Here is an 18,730-nt window from a genome sequence, read left to right on the forward strand (position 1 = left end):
GAACCAGGCTGAGTGCATTGGGAGCACTGGACCACCAGGGAAATCCCTGCTCACCTTACTTTTATATGCAAATGGAATCACAGTGAATCTACTATTGTGTGGTCTACTCTATTCCTTTTCTAAAATTTGATAATATATTGCAAACAACTTTCCATATTAATAAACATATCGTATATATTATTCTTAGCAGAAGTATCCCAACTCCCAACTCACCTTCAAGAAAAAGAGCCAGCGGCAAGTCTCATGTCTAAAATCATAGGGAACTGGTAGGAAAAGTAGTTCTTCACATTCCCTGTTCCTCCAAAAAAGCAGTGTGCGTGCATTCTCAGTCACTCATTCATGTCTGACTCTTTGCAAACCTGTGGACTATAGCCTCCCAGGCTCCTCTATCCGTGGAATTCTCTAGGCAAGAATACTGGAGTTGCCATTTCCTTCTCCAGGGAATCTTTCTGACCCAGGGATCAAATGCATGTCTTCTGCATTGGCAGGTGAATTCTTTACCTCTGAGTCACCTGGGAAGCCATCAAAGAAGCAGGTGACTGCAGTAAGGATGTGCTGAACTGCTAAGAAGAGAGATTTTCTCTAGTACATGTGAGTCCCATGGGAGTGACATGGACCTGAAGCTTTTCTTAATGGAAGACTTTCCCAGGTTTGGGTTCCCAAGTGGGGCAGCAGCACAGCCACAATGCTGCAGGGCTCCTGGGCTTGCACTGAATCCCACCCCGACCCCTTCCACCCCCAGAGAGTCCTGGTTTCCAAGGACCCTCAGGACATCGCTTCAGGACAGACAGAAGGAGAGGTGTTCCAAGGGCTTTTTTGTGTTTCTGTTGCCCAAATCTCCCTGGCTTCTGATTTTTTGTTTGTTTGAGGGTTTTGTTTTTGCACCGAAAATGTTTTCCATCTGGGTACATACTTGTGCTGTTTTCAGCCAGCTCTTTACCATTCTGCTGTTACCATGTCTGTCCTGGCCAGGGTGGCTGCTGTTGCTGCAGTCTTCTGATAGTTCTTGTTTACCTCAGCGGGTATTCTTTCTTTTAAGACAGGGCTATGTGGCACACTCAGCTCAGTGCAAACTGCTACCTTCCTTTCCTGGGGCTAGTCAGCAGCAGAATGCAGCTCTGGGGCCTCTTGGCAGACTGCACTCTCTGTCCCTGAGAATGCCCCCTGCAGCTACCCTGATCAGGTCTGTACCTCCTCTGCTCTTGTTAGAAACCGGTTTTCTGAGGGAGAAGGGGAACGGTGTTCCATAAGAATCAGGGAGAAAGCGCTGCCCATTTCTGAAGTGGTAAATACCAATTCCAGAGAGCCATGGCATAGACCCTGTCTGCAGATAATGCTCCAGGCAGTCGAGAATGGTTCTTGGAGGTTTGGACACAAAGGGCCCTGCTTCTCAGAGAGGAAGAACAGAGCAAGTTTACCTTTCTGGAGCAATAGTTCTTAACTATTCTGGGGTCATTGAAACTGATAGTCTCTCAGTCATGTCTGACTCTGTGCAATGCTATGGACCATAGCCTGCCAGGCTCCTCTGTCCACAGGATTCTCCAGGTAAGAGTACTGAAGTGGGTAGCCATTCCGTTCTCCAAGGGATCTTTACAACCAAGGGAATGAACCCAGGTCTTCTACATTGCACGTGGATTCTTTACTGTCTGAGTCACCAAGGAAAGTGAAAAATGAAAATGAAAGTCATGTCTGACTCTTTGCAACCTCATGGACTATAGTCCAACAATGTCCTCTGTCCACAGGATTCTCCAGGCAAGAATACTGGAGTGGGTGGCTGTTCCCTTCTCCAGGGGATTTTCCCAACCCAGGGATCGAACCCAGGTCTCCTGTGTTGCAGGCAGATTCTTTACCATCTGAGCCACCAGGGAAGTGCTTAAGAAATAGGATCAATAGAGCCTGATGGGGGCCAGCAGGTGTCCTCCTTGCTATGTACACATACAGTACAGACACATCACAGACAATCTCAGGAAGTTCACGGACCTGATAACATCCAGCAAAAGGCCTGCTGGGAGTTAAGTCCAGGAAAAATCTGGTTAGAGATTTTAGTGGAGGAAATCGAAAGCTCTGGAGAGTGACTCTCCACCCCCAAGCTGAGCAGAAGGCAGAGGCTGTTTTTGGGGTAATTTAGGTTGAATCCCTCCTGGCCTTCCCCCATGATTTCTTTACAGGGGGAAGTCAACCTCCAGATTTGTGCTTTGCTGGGTATGTAGTCAGCCCCAGACTTGGCCTGGATACCATGGCCGAGCCTTCATGCCCAGCTCTCCCTAAAGAAGATCCAGTGGGGCTGGGAGAACAGGCTCTGGATCAACCAGGGCTTACTAACCAGAAGATAAACCCTGCAGCACCAGCTTGGAGTTTGGCCTCTGGTAACAGGGACCCCTATTGGCCTTGAAGCTGGTGCATTTGGACTGATTTATTGTGCCAACTGTGGGAAGCCGCTGAGCCCCTCTGCTAGCTGAGAAAGGAGGGCTTCCTGGCATCTGTTTGGATATGTTTTTTTGTGGCAGGACAGCCTCGTGGACCCAGGCCCCATTTCTCAGCAAGGTGGCTGGTGGTGGTCTTGCTCCAACCCATCCATCAGACCCAGCACCTGGCCGGAGGCCTGGGACTAGGCCAATGAGGGTGGCAGTGTTATTACAGGGGTTCTGCTGGTTGAGCCCTCACTCATGGAGCCCTGTGGGACAAGAGGTAGCCTTGGACAAAACTGGAGAGCCTGAGGAGTACTTTTTCCTCCTGCAGCTTGTTTCAGGGCCACTTCCTTCTGCCACCCCCTTGAAGGTGTGTCCTTCCTGTTAGGTCCCAGGGGTGCCAATTCTGCTTTTTGGAGAAGAGCCCAGGTTTTGCACAGCTCCCGTGCTGCTCTCATCTCTTCATCAAAGCATGCCTGTTAGTAAAGTCCTCCCTTCAGAGCTGAAAAGCTGCTTTCTCATTTGAACTTCAGAATGGCCCTGTGAAATGAGCAGAGTTATCTCTGCCCCAGCCTTGCTCCCTCATTTACAGAGAAAGGACCCAAGATCCTGAGGAAGTGGGGAGTTGGTGTTTATTTTTTAAAAATTAAAAAAAAAATTATTTGGCTATGCCAGGTTGGCATGTAGGATCTAGTTCCCTGATGAGAGATCAAACCCAGGCCCCCTGCTTCTGGGACTGCAGAGTCTTAGCTACTGGACTGCCAGGCAAGTCCCAGGAGTTGGTGTTTTTTGAGCAAAGGTGTGACTTCTCTGGAGCCCTGGGTTTGAGGTAAAAAGGATCTGGATTCAAATTAAGGTCCTTTTGCCTGACATTATGCCTGGGGTTGATAGGAAAATGGAAAGGAACTGGTAGCAGGTGTTCAGTCCTGGTGGAAATACTGGCTGTAATCTGTGGAAAGCCCACGCATCGTGTTTTGTTGTTGACTTGCTCACGTACCACTCACGTGGCGGCATCTCTTTGGAGCCAGTTTCCATGAATGATGACCCGGTGTGAGGTTGACATAATATGGCCAGGACATTTCCCAGTGTCCTCACACTGAAATGACACAGCTCATTAATTTTGTTCCAATGCTGTTTTAAATAGCCTGAATCCAAAGGGCACTTTCCGTTCTCATTTCCTTGGCAAATCGCTTGGTGCATTTGCCAGGATTTGTTTGGTTACTCTCAGGTATGGGTTAGTGGAGCATTTTAATACTGAGAGTGTTCTTTGGAAGGAGTGATGCTAAAGCTGAAACTCCAGTACTTTGGCCACCTCATGCAAAGATTTGACTCACTGGAAACGACTCTGATGCTGGGAGGGATTGGGGGCAGGAGGAGAAGGGGATGACTGAGGATGAGATGGTTGGTTCGAATCACTGACTCGATGGACGTGAGTTTGAGTGAACTCCGGGAGTTGGTGATGGACAGGGAGGCCTGGTGTGCTGGGATTCATGGGGTCGCGAAGAGTCAGACACGACTGAGCGACTGAACTGAACTGAACTGAATACCGAGGCAAACAGAGCCAAACTGAGAATTTCACATTTTCGACATATGCGTTTATTTTTTTTAACTTGGAACTCTCCATTAAAGCTTCTTATAAACTCCCGTTTGGTGAGTTTGCCACTGACACACCCACTGTCACTGGCCGCTCCCCGGTCAGTCCTCTGGTCCCTCGCTTTGACTAACAGAGTCAAGTCCCAGATCTCGGCTGCCGGATGTTACAAACACGCTCAAATGTCTTAACATAATGACCTGGGGTGCCCAGAAGATGACGCTCTTTCCTTCTGCCATTTCTGCCCTTCCTCACCAACAGCCTGTCTCCCCAGATAGAATTCCAGATAGAAAAGCATCTCTCATCCCACAGCTGGAAGCACCCTCCCTTCCTCAGAAGTCCCTGGTGCTTGTCTTTGTCTTTCATATACCACTTATCGCATTCTCCTTTGAAGAATATTCATTTAATCTCATCCACCTGGCTTAGCACCTCTTATAGAAATCTCCTTGGAGGCAAATTCCCTCCCAATTCATCTTTGTAACCCCATGATACCATGCACAATATCTTTCACAGATTTTCAAATGAATTAGTGCATTGAATAGGTAGATTAAAAACTTTAAGTATGGAAGAAAGTGATAAGAAGTAGCTTGAATTATTAAAAAGTTAGAAAGTAGTTGAGGCCATGTAGTCATATTACTTTCAAGTATGTATCTCCAACTAGGCTAATCTAGTCTTGCATCATAGATAGCATGAGGGAACCTATTTTAATGAATAATTGAATTATTATTAATATTCTCTGAATTACTAATATTTATATGTACTTGGTGCTTCTGAAATACTTTTCAGGTCTTTAGAAACAGTTCTTTTTCCTGCTAAGTATTTTACTGTTTCTACTTTGAAATCTGGGGCTTCCCTGGTGGCTCAGATGGTAAAGAATCCACCTTCTATGCAGGAGACCTGGGTTTGATCCCTGGGTCGAGAAGATTCCCTGGAGAAGGGAATGGCAGCCCATTCCAGTATTCTTGCCTGGTAAATCCCAAGGACAGAGGAGCCTGGCGGGCTATAGTACATGAGGTCGCAAAGGGTCAGACATGACTGAGTGACTAAGCACACACACATACCTTGAAATCTAGTTTACACTATTAATTTCTTGTTTGCAGATGTGCATAGATATATTTTAGCTCAACTCCTGTCTGAATGACCAAAATATATTCTGGGAAACACCAGTCCTGGGAGACGTTCCATGAAAACAACGCATTTAGTCATCTAATACTTTTAGGATATATCCTGTTCCTTCCTTTATAAGATTCCTAGCTAGGTAATAGTTCTCCACAGGTACACTGTATTATTGAGTAGGCATCTGCTGTATTCAGTCACCCTTTACTGGAGCCTCCACTGGGTGTCAGGCGCCCAGGTAAGGTCTAGGAATGCACAGCAGACTGACACTGTCCCTGCCCTCTGGAGGCACCTTTAAAACAAATCATTGCAAGGCAGGGTGATGAGGGCAATGGTGATATGGAGGCAATGCAAAGGAATAATCCCCCTGGTCACTCAGAGGGACAGGGTCATTTCTGAACTCCACTCCTGTCTCGATTGTCTACAGACTTCCTTGCAGCTTGGCTTCTCTCTTCACCACCATCCACCACCTCCTACCACAGCAAATTTTGGAGGCTTCTATGTCCTCAGCCTCTTCATTCCTTCCTATTTCTCTGCTCTTATCCAGTAGCATATTGGGCACCTACTGACCTGGGGAGTTCATTTTTCAGTGTCCTATCTTTATGTCTTTTCATACTGTTCACAGGGTTCTCAAGGCAAGAATGCTGAAGTGGTTTGCCATTCCCTTCTCCAGTGGACCACGTTTTATGAGAATTCTCTTCCTGACCTGTCCATCTTGGGTGGCCCTACATGGCAAGGCTCATAGTTTCATTGAATTAGACAAGGCTGTGATCCATGTGATCAGTTCGGTTAGTTTTCTGTGATTGTGGTTTTCCGCTCGGTTGTGGATGAGTCTGGTGGTGAAAGTAAAGTGTGATTCTGTAAAGAACAGTATTGCATAGGAACCTGGAATGTTAGGTCCATGAATCAAGGTAAACTGAAAGTGATCAAACAGAAGATGGCAAGAGTAAACATTGACATTTTAGGAATCAGTGAACTAAAGTGAACAAGAATGGGCGAATTTAAATCAGATGACCATTCTGTTACGGTGGACAAGAAGCCTTTAGAAGAAATGAAGTAGCCCTCATAGTCAAAAAAAGAATCTGAAATGCAGTACTTGGGTGCAATCTCAAAAACGACAGAATGATCTCTATTTGTTTCCAAGGCAAACCATTCAATATCATAGTAATCCAAGTCTGTGCCCCATTAATAATGCTGAAGAAGCTGAACAGTTCTGTGAAGACCTACAAGACCTTCTAGAACTAACACCAAAAAAGATGTTCTTTTCATCATAGCAGGCTGGAATGCAAAAGTAGGAAGCCAAGTGATACCTGGAGTAACAGGCAAATTTGGCGTTGGAGTACAAAATGAAGCAGAGCAACAGAGTTTTGCCAAGAGAACACACTCATCATAGCAAACACACTCTTCCAACATACAAGGGATGACTCTACACATGAACATCACCAGGTGGTCAATGCTGAAATCAGATTGATTATATTCTTTGTAGCCAAAAATGGAGAAGCTCTCTACAGTCTTCAAAAACAAGACCTGGAACTGACTGTGGCTAAGATCATGAACTGCTTATTGCAAAATTCAGATTTAAATTGAACAAAGTAGGGAAAACTACTTGGCCATTCAGGTATGACCTAAATCAAATCCGTTATGATTATACAGTTGAAGTGACAAGTAGATTCAAGGGATTAGGTCTGATAGACAGAGTGCCTGAGGAACTATGGACAGAGGTTCATAACAGGAGACAGTGATCAAAAGCATCCCCAAGAAAAAGAAATGCAAAAAGGCAAAATGGTTGTTTGAAGAGGTCTTACAAATAGCTGAGAAAGAAGAGAAGTGAAAGGCAAAGGACAAAAGGAAAGACATACCCATCTGAATGCAGAGTTTCAAAGAATAGCAAGGAGAGATAAGAGAGCCTTCCTAAGTGAACAATGCAAAGAAATAGAGGAAGACAGTTGAATGGAAAAGACTAGATATTTCTTCAAGAAAATCAGAGATACCAAGGGAACATTTCATGCAAAGATGGGCACAATAAATGACAGAAATGGTATGGACCTAATAGAAGTAGAAGATACTAAGAAGAAGTGACAAGAATACACAGAAGAATTGTACAAAAAAGATCTTAATGACCCAGATAACCGTGATGATGTGATCACTCACCTAGAGCCAGACATCCTGGAGTGCTAAGTCAAGTGGGCCTTAGGAGGTATCACTATGAACAAAGCAAATGAAGGTGGCAGAATTCCAGCTGAGCTATTTCAGATCCTAAAAGATGATGCTGTGAAAGTGCTGCACTCAATATGCCAGCAAATTTGCAAAACCCAGCAGTGGCTACAGGACTGGAAAAGATCAGTTTTCATTCCAGTCTCAAAGAAAGGCAATGCCAAAGAATGTTCAAACTACTGCACAATTGCACTCATCTCACACACTAGCAAAGTAATGCTCAGAATTCACCAAGCTAGGCTTCAACAGTATGTGAACCAAGAACTTCTAGATGTTCATGCTGGATTTAGAAAAGGCAGAGGAACCAGGGATTAAATTGCCAACATCCATTGGATCATAGAAAAAGCAAGATAATTCCAGTAAAACATTTACTTCTGCTTCTTTGACCACACTAAAGCCTTTGACTGTATGGATCACAACAAACTGGAAAATTCTTCATGAGATGGGAATACCAGACCACCTTATGTACCTCCTGAGAAATCTGTATGCAGGTCAAGAAGCAACAGTTAGAACCAGACCTGGAAAAATGGACTGGTTCCAAATTGGGAAAGGAGTACGTCAAGGTTGTGTATTGTCACCTTGCTTATTTAACTTCTATGCAGAGTACATCATGCGAAATGCTGGGCTGGATGAAGCACAAGCTGGAATCAGGATTGCAGGGAGAAATATCAATAACCTCAGATATGCAGATGACACCACCCTTATGGCAGAAAATGAAGAGGAACTAAAGAGCCTCTTGATGAAAGTGAAAGAAGAGAGTGAAAATGGCATCCAGTCCCATCACTTCATGGCAAATAGATGGGGAAAAAATGGCAACAGTGACAGACAATTTTCCTGGGCTCCAAAATCACTGCAGATGGTGACTGCAGTCACGAAATTAAAAGATGCTTGCTCCTTGGAAGAAAAGCTATGACAAACATAGATAGCATATTAAAAAGCAGAGACATTACTTACTGACAAAGGTCTGTATAGTCAAAGCTGTGGTTTTTCTAGTAGTCATGTATGGATGTGAGAGTTGGACTATAAAGAAAGCTGAGTGCCAAAGAATTGATGCCTTTGAACTGTGTTCAGGACTCTCAAGGAGACTCTTGAGAGTCTCTTGGACAGCAAGGAGATCAAACCAGTCAATCTTAAAGGAAATCAGTCCTAAATATTCATTGGAAGGACTGATGCTGAAGCTCCAATACTTTGGCCACCTGATGCAAAGAACTGACTCTTTAGAAAAGACCCTGATGCTGAGAAAGATTGAAGGCAGGAGGAGAAGGGGATGACAGAGGACTAGATGGTTGGATGGCATCACTGACTCAATGGACATGAGTTTGAGCAAGCTCCAGTAGATGGTGAAGGACAGGGAGGCCTGATGTGCTGCAGTCCATGGGGTCACAAAGAGTCGGACACGACTGAGCGACTGAACAACAACAGCCCATGTCCTCCCTCTCGAACCTTTCCATCAGGTAGTTTTAGATGAAATTGTATGAAGTTGCCCACAGTCAACCGTTTTGTGCCTAGAAACGGCAGTGTCATGTGGTTCAACTCCGTACTTCTCTATTGGCCTCTTGACCCTCCTTCCAGGGTGGGGACGGAGGAGGAGCTTGCACAAGAGCAGCAGAAAGGCTGTCCCATTCGGGCTGCTGTCACCCCACCTCCCAGATTAGCTTTTAGTCTCCCCCTCTTGACCCCTGAGGCAGTGTCTCCCACCTTCAGCCTCCATCAGCTGTTTCCTCTTAATACTCAAAGCTCATCACTCACAATTTCAACTTGCCACTTCCAGAAGAGACCCCAGAGCAGAATCCACCCTGTCTCCCGAGTTCTAGCCCTGTGTATCCACTGCTGGAGAGACAAGTACATGTCTCACAGGGGGAGAAAGAATGGGGTGACTGTGTCCATCTGTGATGCCCTCCCCCCAACCCTGGGACGAGGGTGGGCACAGAAGTGTGGGTGGACTTATACACCCTTTCCCACTGCTAGAGACAACTGAGGCCCCTGCCCTCCTTGCTTCTGAAGGGCACACCATCTGTACCTTCATAGAACTCTCTCCAAGCAACGACTTTCAGCTGGGGACCAATCTCTTTGCAAAGATGGGAAACTGAGGCACCAGTAAAACACCGAGCAGACAAGAGTCCTGCTCAAAGCTAGAACTCAAAAGTATTATCAGCCTGGATTAAAAAACAACAGCAAAGAATGAATTACAAACCAAGTCTCTTGTTGGCAATTAGCATGTTATTGGATGTCTACTATGTGTGATACAGGGTGGGTATGTGGGTGTGTGGGTGGGCGGAGGGGGGTCCCAGGGGACAGATGGAGACTGTGAGGCGGCCTCTCCCAGCAGAGGAGATGAGTTCTAGAACCTAGGAGAGAAATCACATTAGACACATCAGGATGCATTTTTGGCTTCAGGGGCCTGAGGAGTGAAATATTCTCATGTATGTCATGGTCACATTTTATGCATCCCATGCTTTTATGAGGATCCTGCATAATTCAAGACAACTTTTCCCATAGCAGCAAATGTGAAGTCAGGGGGCTGTGTTCCAGGAGCACATAAATCTGTAATTACTATGTTGTCCTCTCGCTTTCAAGCTGCCTCCCCACCCCCAGCATTATCTTTAATATTTGGCAGAGCCTTTTCTTCCATTAACAGCATGTCAGAGTGTATGGATGGGTTTTATCATGGCATTTTGCCACATCTAACTTCTCTTGCCAAGATTTTGATTTGGGGGCCCCTATTATCAGCTCCCATTAACATCCCCATTCAGGGCTCTTTTAAGTGGTACTTCTATATCAGATTTTCTTAAGATAATAAATTCTATCAGTAATGATTAATATTAGCAAAATAGTCACCAATATACTAACAGACTCTTTCATATATATAAACATTAAGAAGGTTCACAGATTACAGATCCTAAAAAAGCATGGTAGACATTTCTATGGCCTTACATGTGGGAAAAATGCAAATGGTTTCCAAGGGTCTCTGCTGGTCTTAAAATTATGCAGTTCCTGATGGATTTTTTTGGGGGGGATTCATATTCTGATTTTGTATATAACATGAGACTGTTAAGTCTATACTACTGTATATCACTTGGTTTGGATTTTCTGCAATTATGTTGTGATAATTAACTGGGACCCTCTCTTGTGTGCCTGACAATTTAGGCTGGAAATCCTCTAGGCAGAGAGGCAGGCCTGAGCAGTGTGAGAGGAGGTGCAGGGGATGTGGGATGCAGGAGAGGCTGGATCTGGGTGACAGCTGATAGCAATGAATGGAAAGTGAGTTTTCCACCCCAAGTGTACTGTCCTGCTGGTTGGTCACCTCTGTCAGCAAGGAAATGAAAGCTCATTAACTGCCTCTTCAACCCCCAGTGGAAAACACCCCAGGGGAAACTCAAGGAGTGTTGATTCCCTGACTAGTTCTTAGGCAGTAGTTCTCAAACAGTGGTCCCTGATCAGTGCCATCAGCACCACCTGGGGGTCTTGTTACAGTGCACATTCCCATCCAGTTCAGCTGCTGGAGCCTGAGCATCTGCATTCCTAACAAGCTCCCAGGGGATTTAGATTCTGCTGGTCCAGGGACCACATTTTGGGTCATAAGGCTGTTGAGGTCTTTTAGGGCCCATCAGCTCTGTCCCCTAATACCTCTTCACCCACTTGTGTGTGTGTGCTCAGTCACTAAGTTGTGTCCAGCTCTTTGCGACCCCATGGACTGTAGGCCACCAGACTCCTCTGTCCATGGAATTTTCCAGGCAAGAATACTGGAGTGGGTTGCCATTTCCTTCTCCAGGGAATCTTCCTGAACCAGGGACTGAGCCTGTGTCTCTTGTGTTTCCTGCATTGGCAGGTGGATTATTTACCACTCTGCCACCTCGGGAAGTCCCTTCACCCACTTCTAAGTGCCTCAGATTCACCTGATCATACAGTTAGAGGAAAGGTCAAACACTGCTGAAGCCGCAATGTCAGTGATGAGTTCTTTCACGGGAGGCAACGACTGGTTCACCTTTTGATACTGGAGAGAGGATGAGGCCCCAGCTTTGACCTGGGAGAGAGGACAGAGGAAGGAATCTGGAAAGCCAGAGTCATAGCAAAGACTTGATGGTTCTGCACAGGACGAGCCAAAGGGGTCCTGGGAGCCTCCATCTCTCAGAACGGCTCTGGCTCCATGCTGCTTCGGATGTATTTATTATGTCTGACTTCACAGAAAGGGGCTTTGTTTAGGGGGTGAGCTAACTGAGGCATCAAGGTATATGAGGTAGACCTTGTCATCCAGGAGTGTAATGTTGGATTTTTAACTATTTCCAGAACAAGACTTAAGCACCCCAACTCTGCACAAAACCCACCATGGTTAGTTTCCAGTTTCTAAGCACTTTCTCATCCCGGACAGAGAGGCGGACAATCCTGAAAGAGCCTGCTTTCTTCTCTAGAAGCCAGAGGTCTCTCTTACATGTCAAAATATATTCAGCATTGGGGGGAAATGACATGACAACTCATTTTCCCATAAAATTCATCTTCACAAAGGACAGCAGGCAATGTGCAAGAGCCATGCATGGGATTCCTGAGATTTATTTTTCTTCTTTAAACACACCTTTTACTAGGACTCTGATGATGTGCATACAATAAAAACATTCATTTTAGAAGGCGGAGGAGTCTCTGAACTGTTTCTATTGTGCATTATATTGGTCAGGAGAGAATAAGCTCATTATTCCCATACAGGCAGGAGAGCAGGAAGTGATTAAACCTTTTGATAAGAAGATAAATGATAGGAAATCCATCTGAAAGCCAGTCAGCCTTTCCACACGGGGCCAGCACAAAGCCTGCCTTCTTTGTGCGGCAGCCCCCTCCTTCCAGCTGTTGTCCGCCGTTGGCGGTGACCCTCTTGGAGCCCCACACCTGGGGCAGTAGTGGTTCCTGAAAGCAGGACCTGGAGGCGTGGGCACGCCCCTGGCCCTTCACGCCTGTCACCCTCAGCGCCCTTGGAACCGTTTGCTGTTCAGTGTGTGCTCCCCGGATGCTTGATGCTTCCAGATGTTGGAGATCAGGTCTCACGTGCCCAGCCTGCGATACATGGGAACTTAGGAAGATTCGTTAGGTGGATGGACATATAGATGGATAGATGAAAGCTGATCAAACTTTAAAGTGGCCTTCACTGAAAGCTTTGGAGAAGGCAATGGCACCCCACTCCAGTACTCTTGGCTGGAAACTCCCATGGACGGAGGAGCCTGGTAGGCTGCAGTCCATGGGGTTGCTAAGAGTCGGACACAACTGAGCGACTTCACTTTCACTTTTCACTTTCATGTATTGAAGAAGGAAATGGCATCCCACTTCAGTGTTCTTGCCTGGAGAATCCCAGGGATGGGGGAGCCTGGTGGGCTGCCGTCTGTGGGGTCACACAGAGTCGGACACGACTGAAGCGACTTAGCAGCAGCAGCAGCAGCAGCAGCAGCAGGCCAGACTGTTGTATGAATTGGTAACTGAGAGACCATATGTTTGCATCACTTACCCATCTAGGGGGGCTTCCCTGGTGGCACTAGGGGTAAAGAACCCAGCCACCAATGCAGGAAACTTAAGAAATGCTGGTTTGATCTCTGGGTGGAGAAGATCCCCTGGAAGAGGGCTTGGCAACCCACTCCAGTATTCTTGCCTGGAGAATCCCATGGACAGAAGAGCCTGGCAGGCTGTGGTACATAGGGTCACAAACAGTGGGACAGGACTGAAGCAACTTAGCGTGCACGCACCCCTCTACTGGGCAGGTTTCTTCTTGGGGAGATCAGGGGGCACCCATCTTTCTCAGGAATTTTGTGTGCATGCAATGATTTGCTTTATTTTATTTTTTAATATTTATTTACTTATTTGGCTGTACTGGTCTTAGTTGTGGCACATGGGGTCTTCGATCTTTGTTGTGGCGTGCAAACTCTTAGTTAGAGCATGTGGAATCTAGTTCCCCAACCAGGGACCAAACCCAGGTTTCCTGCATTGGGAGCATGGAGTATTAGCCAATTGACCACCAGGAAAGTCTCTGATTTAAGTGCATCAAAAATTGTATCCACTGATGTCCAGGCTCTTAAGTAACACAAACCAACTTCAGTTTGTCTGCTTCAGATGTCATAGCTCACATTCAGGGCCTTGAAGGCACTCCGGACATAGGACCCTCCAACTCTCAGCTCCCTCTCATTTCATCTCAGGTTGTGGCCCAGCAGGGTCTGGACTTCCAGTCCCAAGTTTAACATTCAGGAAGAAAGGAGGCACTGAGAGATTATGGAAATACCACTCCATGGCCCACCTTCCTCCCATTTCTCTGCCTCCGTGCTTCAGGTAAAGCATCGCATGTTTAGGATTAGTGACTCGCTTGACCGCCAGCCAGAATCCACTCATTTAATTGATGCTTCTGAACGTCTGTGTAGCAAAGATAAGGATTAAAAATAGTCTAGGTGTTGTTTCTATGCAAAAAAAAAAAAAAAAGCTTCCTTTTCTTATGTACAGGTAAATATAAACAAAAGAAAACCCCAGCCTTCTCATTAGACATCCTATGTATGCTCTTGATCTCATCTGACAAATTAACAGCTCTGTCCCTTCCACAAGCCATGTTCACCTCTTCCCTTTTGGACCTCACGGTGATGGGTGGACAGAACTCCCAAGAGCCCTGAAGCATACATTGGGCTCTGTTGTCAGCTTGCTCTAAATTTTGTCTCACGCATGCGAAAGCAACAGTGCTTTGTAATCCTGTATCAGGAGTTTATCAAATTAGAGCTTTCTCAAGTGTCAGAATCAATTAGAGGACAAATTATTTTCTGGAACAATACTAATACGAGGCCAGGGGTCTCATTTGCTGTCTTGTGTGTGAAATGATATTGTTTACATGGGTGTATTTTTAACAGGTCCTTCATGCAGGATAAATTGAGTTTTGGGATTACCTATTAATACTAGCGAATTTACCTTTTAATTTATCTATTAATTCCAGCGAATAAAATATAAAAAGAGTCACTTTTTATAAATAATATAAATTTATAAAAAATATAAATTTCAGTGAAATTTCTTTGGACCGACAAAAATCTTTGGTTTAGGAATCAAAACATGTACGTTCTGATCCCCGCTTTGCCATTTACTTACTGGCGTTCTGTCCAGAGTGAACATCTGTTGTTTTTGCCTGCCTATCACCCATGTCCTCGTCTTCAAGTACCAGCAGCTCTTTCTCACTCACTTGCCATGTTTTCCCTGGGACTGATCCCAAATCCCAGCCCCAAGGAATGTTCTAGGCCAGGACATTCAGACGTATAGTGATTAGTTCAGCACTGGGCATGCAATTTAAACCAGGTCAATGAAATTCAAGCTGTGACGCCTGCTAGAACCGCTCTTTTTCACTGGGATTGCCCATTTGGTAGAATACTAGAGCTACTGGTGGCCATCTTTGTTCACAGCAAAGCAAATGCATTGGCAAGAAATGGAAAAAACATACATGTTTGGGATAATGTTAATTGAGCACTTAGAAACAGCCTTGAAAGTGAAAGTGAAAGTGTTAGTCGCTCAGTTGTGTCTGACTCTTTGCTATGGACTCCTCTGTCCATGGAATCCTCTAGGCAAGAATACTGAAGGAGGTTGCCATGCCCTTCTCCAGGAGATCTTTCCGACCCAGGGATCGAACCTGGATCTCCCACATTGCAGGCAGATTCTTTACCATCTGAGCCACCAGGGAAGCCCCAGATACAGCCTTACCTGTACAAATAATGCTGCTGCTGCTGCTAAGTCACTTCAGTCGTGTCCGACTCTGTGCGACCCCAGAGACAGCAGCCCACCAGGCTTCCCCGTCCCTGGGATTCTCCAGGCAAGAACACTGGAGTGGGTTGCCATTTCCTTCTCCAATGCATGAAAGCGAAAAGTGAAAGTGAAGTTGCTCGGTCATGTCCGACTCTTAGCGACCCCATGGACTGCAGCCTACGAGGCTCCTCTGTCCATGGATTTTCCAGGCAAGAGTACTGGAGTGGGGTGCCATTGCCTTCTCTGATACAAATAATGCCTCACATACAAAAGCTAATAAACGTTCCACATATTTGCCTTTTTCTTTTCTCTCACTCCCTCCTATCCTTTCCTTCCTGACTTGGTTTTTGTTATTTGCAACCAAAAGAACAGTGATTTTAGCAAAGGCCTTAACCTCTTTGGTCTTTACTGTACAATTGATAAAATTAAATGAAATGAGATTCCTTGCCTGTCCATGCAGGAGACATAAACGACAAAGGTTCAATCTCTGGGTTGGGAAGATCCCCTGAAGGAGGGCACAGGAACCCTCTCCAGTACTCTTGCCTGGAGAACCCATGGACAGAGGAGTCTGGTGGGCTATAGTCCATACGTTTGCACAGAGTCGGACATGACTGAAGCGACTAAGCACACAGGCTTTTATGACTCAAATATCCGTTATAGAGATGGTGAAGCACCTTTGGAAATGTGTTTATCTGGGACACCAACTAAACATACGGGGACTGGGAAGAGTCAGTGTCCCCCCAAACCTTTCTAAGCCCTGGCTCCAGGGAGCAGTGGCTGCATCATGTCACTGGCCATCTCATCTGCCCTCCTGGGTTGGTGAATGAGCTGACCGCTCCCACCAAGCCAGACCTGTCCAGAGGGTGACAACCATTGCAAGCACACGGATATCCCTGCAGCGTGTGTAACTGGCACACTGACTGACCCAAACTTGGGGGGTGCAGGTAGAAAACAATTTTGTTGTTGTTCAGTCACTCAGTCGTGTCTGACTTCGCAGCCCCGTGGACTGCAACACACCAGGCTCCTCTATCCTTCACCATCTCCTGGAGTTTGCTCAAACTCACGTCCATTGAGTTGATGATGCCATCTAACCATCTCATCCTCTGTCATCCCCTTCTCCTCCTGCCCATAATCTTTCCCAGCATCAGGGTCTTTTCCAGTGAGTTTGCTCTTTACGTCAGGTGACTTAAGTATTGGAGCTTCAGCTTCAGCACCAGCCCTTTCTCATTGTTGACTCTCCAGATCCATTCTCTGTAGCAATTTTTATCCATCCATGATAAAATTTCTTGGGAATTCCCTGAATGGTCCAGTAGTTAGGACGCTATGCTTTCACTGCATGGCCTGAGTTCAGTACCTGGTTGGGGAACTAAGATTCTGCAAGCCACATGGTGAGGCCACACACACACACATTCTGGTCGTTTAAGAATAGTTACAGTTCAGTAATTAAAAGTACCCAGTCTGCTGTAATAATTAAAACCAAACTTGACTGAAATAGGAAAGCTCTGTCCTCCCAGCTTAGGTTTGAGCAGTGGGAGATGGATGAAGGTTGGCTGGGTTCTCTTCCATCCCCACTGTCCTGTTCACCTTCTCTTCACTTTACCAGGCTGCTTCTGGCTCCTCCAGAGCCTGGAGAGGGTGGAGAGAGCAGAGATGGGGGTAGGAAAACTCGAATTTGGCTGGTGTCACTATAACCCATGCTGTTGCCTCTTGGGTAGACAGGTTCCCAGCAGGGCCCATGTGGGGTTTATGGGGGGACATTCTTGGGAGCCTTCAACTGCCATGGGTATCACCTTTTCTCCTTCAGCCCCTGAGTCCACTGGCCCTGTAGTTCACTTTCCTTCCAGGTGGCCCATATGGGCCGGGTCTAAGATGTTTTGCTAGGCCAGGTCCCTTCTTGCGGTCCCACATCTCATCCTGGGGAGATGGCCACTGTGGATGTATAGTCAGTTTTCAGGAACCCTCTCTGCTCCGCCACCAGGCTGGTTCAGCATGCCTCTGCCTGTGGACTTCTTGAGGAGTGAGCCAGACTTAGTCTCTGTCCCCCAAGCATTCCAGGGGACACAGATCAGACTCTCCAAGTGATTCTTTTGAAGCCATTATCAGCTGAATTGAAAAGGGGTAAAGCCTCAGCCCTCCTTCATGACCCCAATGAAGGATAGAGCCTTGCAGACTCAGGGCACACTCTCATGCCTGTCCAAAGAAAACCTGGAAGCTTCCTTCAGCTCTGGGCAGATGATGGCTGGTGGACACATCTTCGAAGTGGCCTGCGTAATGGTCGAGCACCCCACTTTGGACTGGAGCTTCCTTGACTCCTAGTGTTCTCTCATACTTCTCTGCCTCTGGGATCTTAACCAAAACTGAGACGACGTAAAGAGCCCCCTGTTGATTTCCTGTCCAGGAACTGCCCTGGTGGTCCAGTGGCTAAGATTCTGTGCTCCCAGTGCAGGAGCCCAGGTTTGATCCCTGGTCAGGGAACTGGATCCCACATGCTACTACTAAGAGTTCACATCTGTAATTAAAGATCCCATGTGCCACAACTAAGACCCAGTGCAGCCAAATAAATAAATAAAATTTAAAATATATTTCCTGTCCATGCCTTGGGGTCGCTGTCAGAATTTTCTAGTTCTAAGTGCAAGTGGAATCTTCTTGGTAGAGGGGTCTTCAATCCTATCCTTGGACTCTTCCCCCAAATCATCTCTCTGTCCAGGAATCAGTAGGATCTGGGCCACCATGACCCCAGGAGTGAAGGGGGCACACCTTTGCACAGGAGGGTTCATTTTGATTTCTTGCTCCCTTGCTCATTTGGGAGGATTTCAATCACACTTGATGAGTCTTCAAGCACTCTTCCCAATGATTTGCATCATTATTTAGATTCTAACATATATCATTTGTCTGAACACCTTTGTGAGTTAGACTCCTAGAAGGAGACCAGAGAGGTTGAGCACCTCACCCAAGGTCACACAGCAGAGCCATGGCAAAAACTCTACGACTGTGACCCGCAGATCATTGCTCTGGCCTCTACACCTTGCCAGCGCCCTCCCAAGCTCATTATCATCTGTTAAAAATCCCTCCTCCCATTTTTACACACAGCCTCTGAGATGTCTACAGATTCATTTTAAACAGAAAGCAGACATTTCCAGAACTCATTTCCATTTCCAGCTCTGAGGAATGTTAACATCTGAGTACTTGGCTGATCATTTTTCCTCTAGCAGCAATAATTGTTTTGAAGAACTTGACACACATTTCACCAGGGCTCAGTGCTACCGGGCGGGCAGGGAGCTGTGAGCAACTGAATTCCAAGAGCTAAATTTACATGGTACGGGTGTCCAGAGAATGAGCTGAACACCCAGCTCCCATTAACAATAATGAGAGGTGTGCGTTAAGCTCTTCCTTGTTGCCAGAAATATATCTCATCCTCTGGGGATCTGTTCTGATCCTTGGCCCTTCTGTGCACCCAGCCTCCACAGCATTTGCTCTGTAATTTATAAAAGATGTGTGTTGCACCTGGGTGCCTCAGAAAATTTAACATAATTTAAAAGCATTCAACACCAGCCTTAAATTAAATCTCCCCAAATCCCTTGCCAGACAAGTATAATTAAACTCAGACCCACACAGGTGAGTCTATTAATACATTTGAGGGATCAGGAGTCCTGGGCTGGGTCTA

The sequence above is a fragment of the Bos indicus x Bos taurus genome, chromosome 7 (assembly GCF_003369695.1).
Source record: "Bos indicus x Bos taurus breed Angus x Brahman F1 hybrid chromosome 7, Bos_hybrid_MaternalHap_v2.0, whole genome shotgun sequence".
In the NCBI taxonomy this organism is placed as follows: Eukaryota; Metazoa; Chordata; class Mammalia; order Artiodactyla; family Bovidae; genus Bos; species Bos indicus x Bos taurus.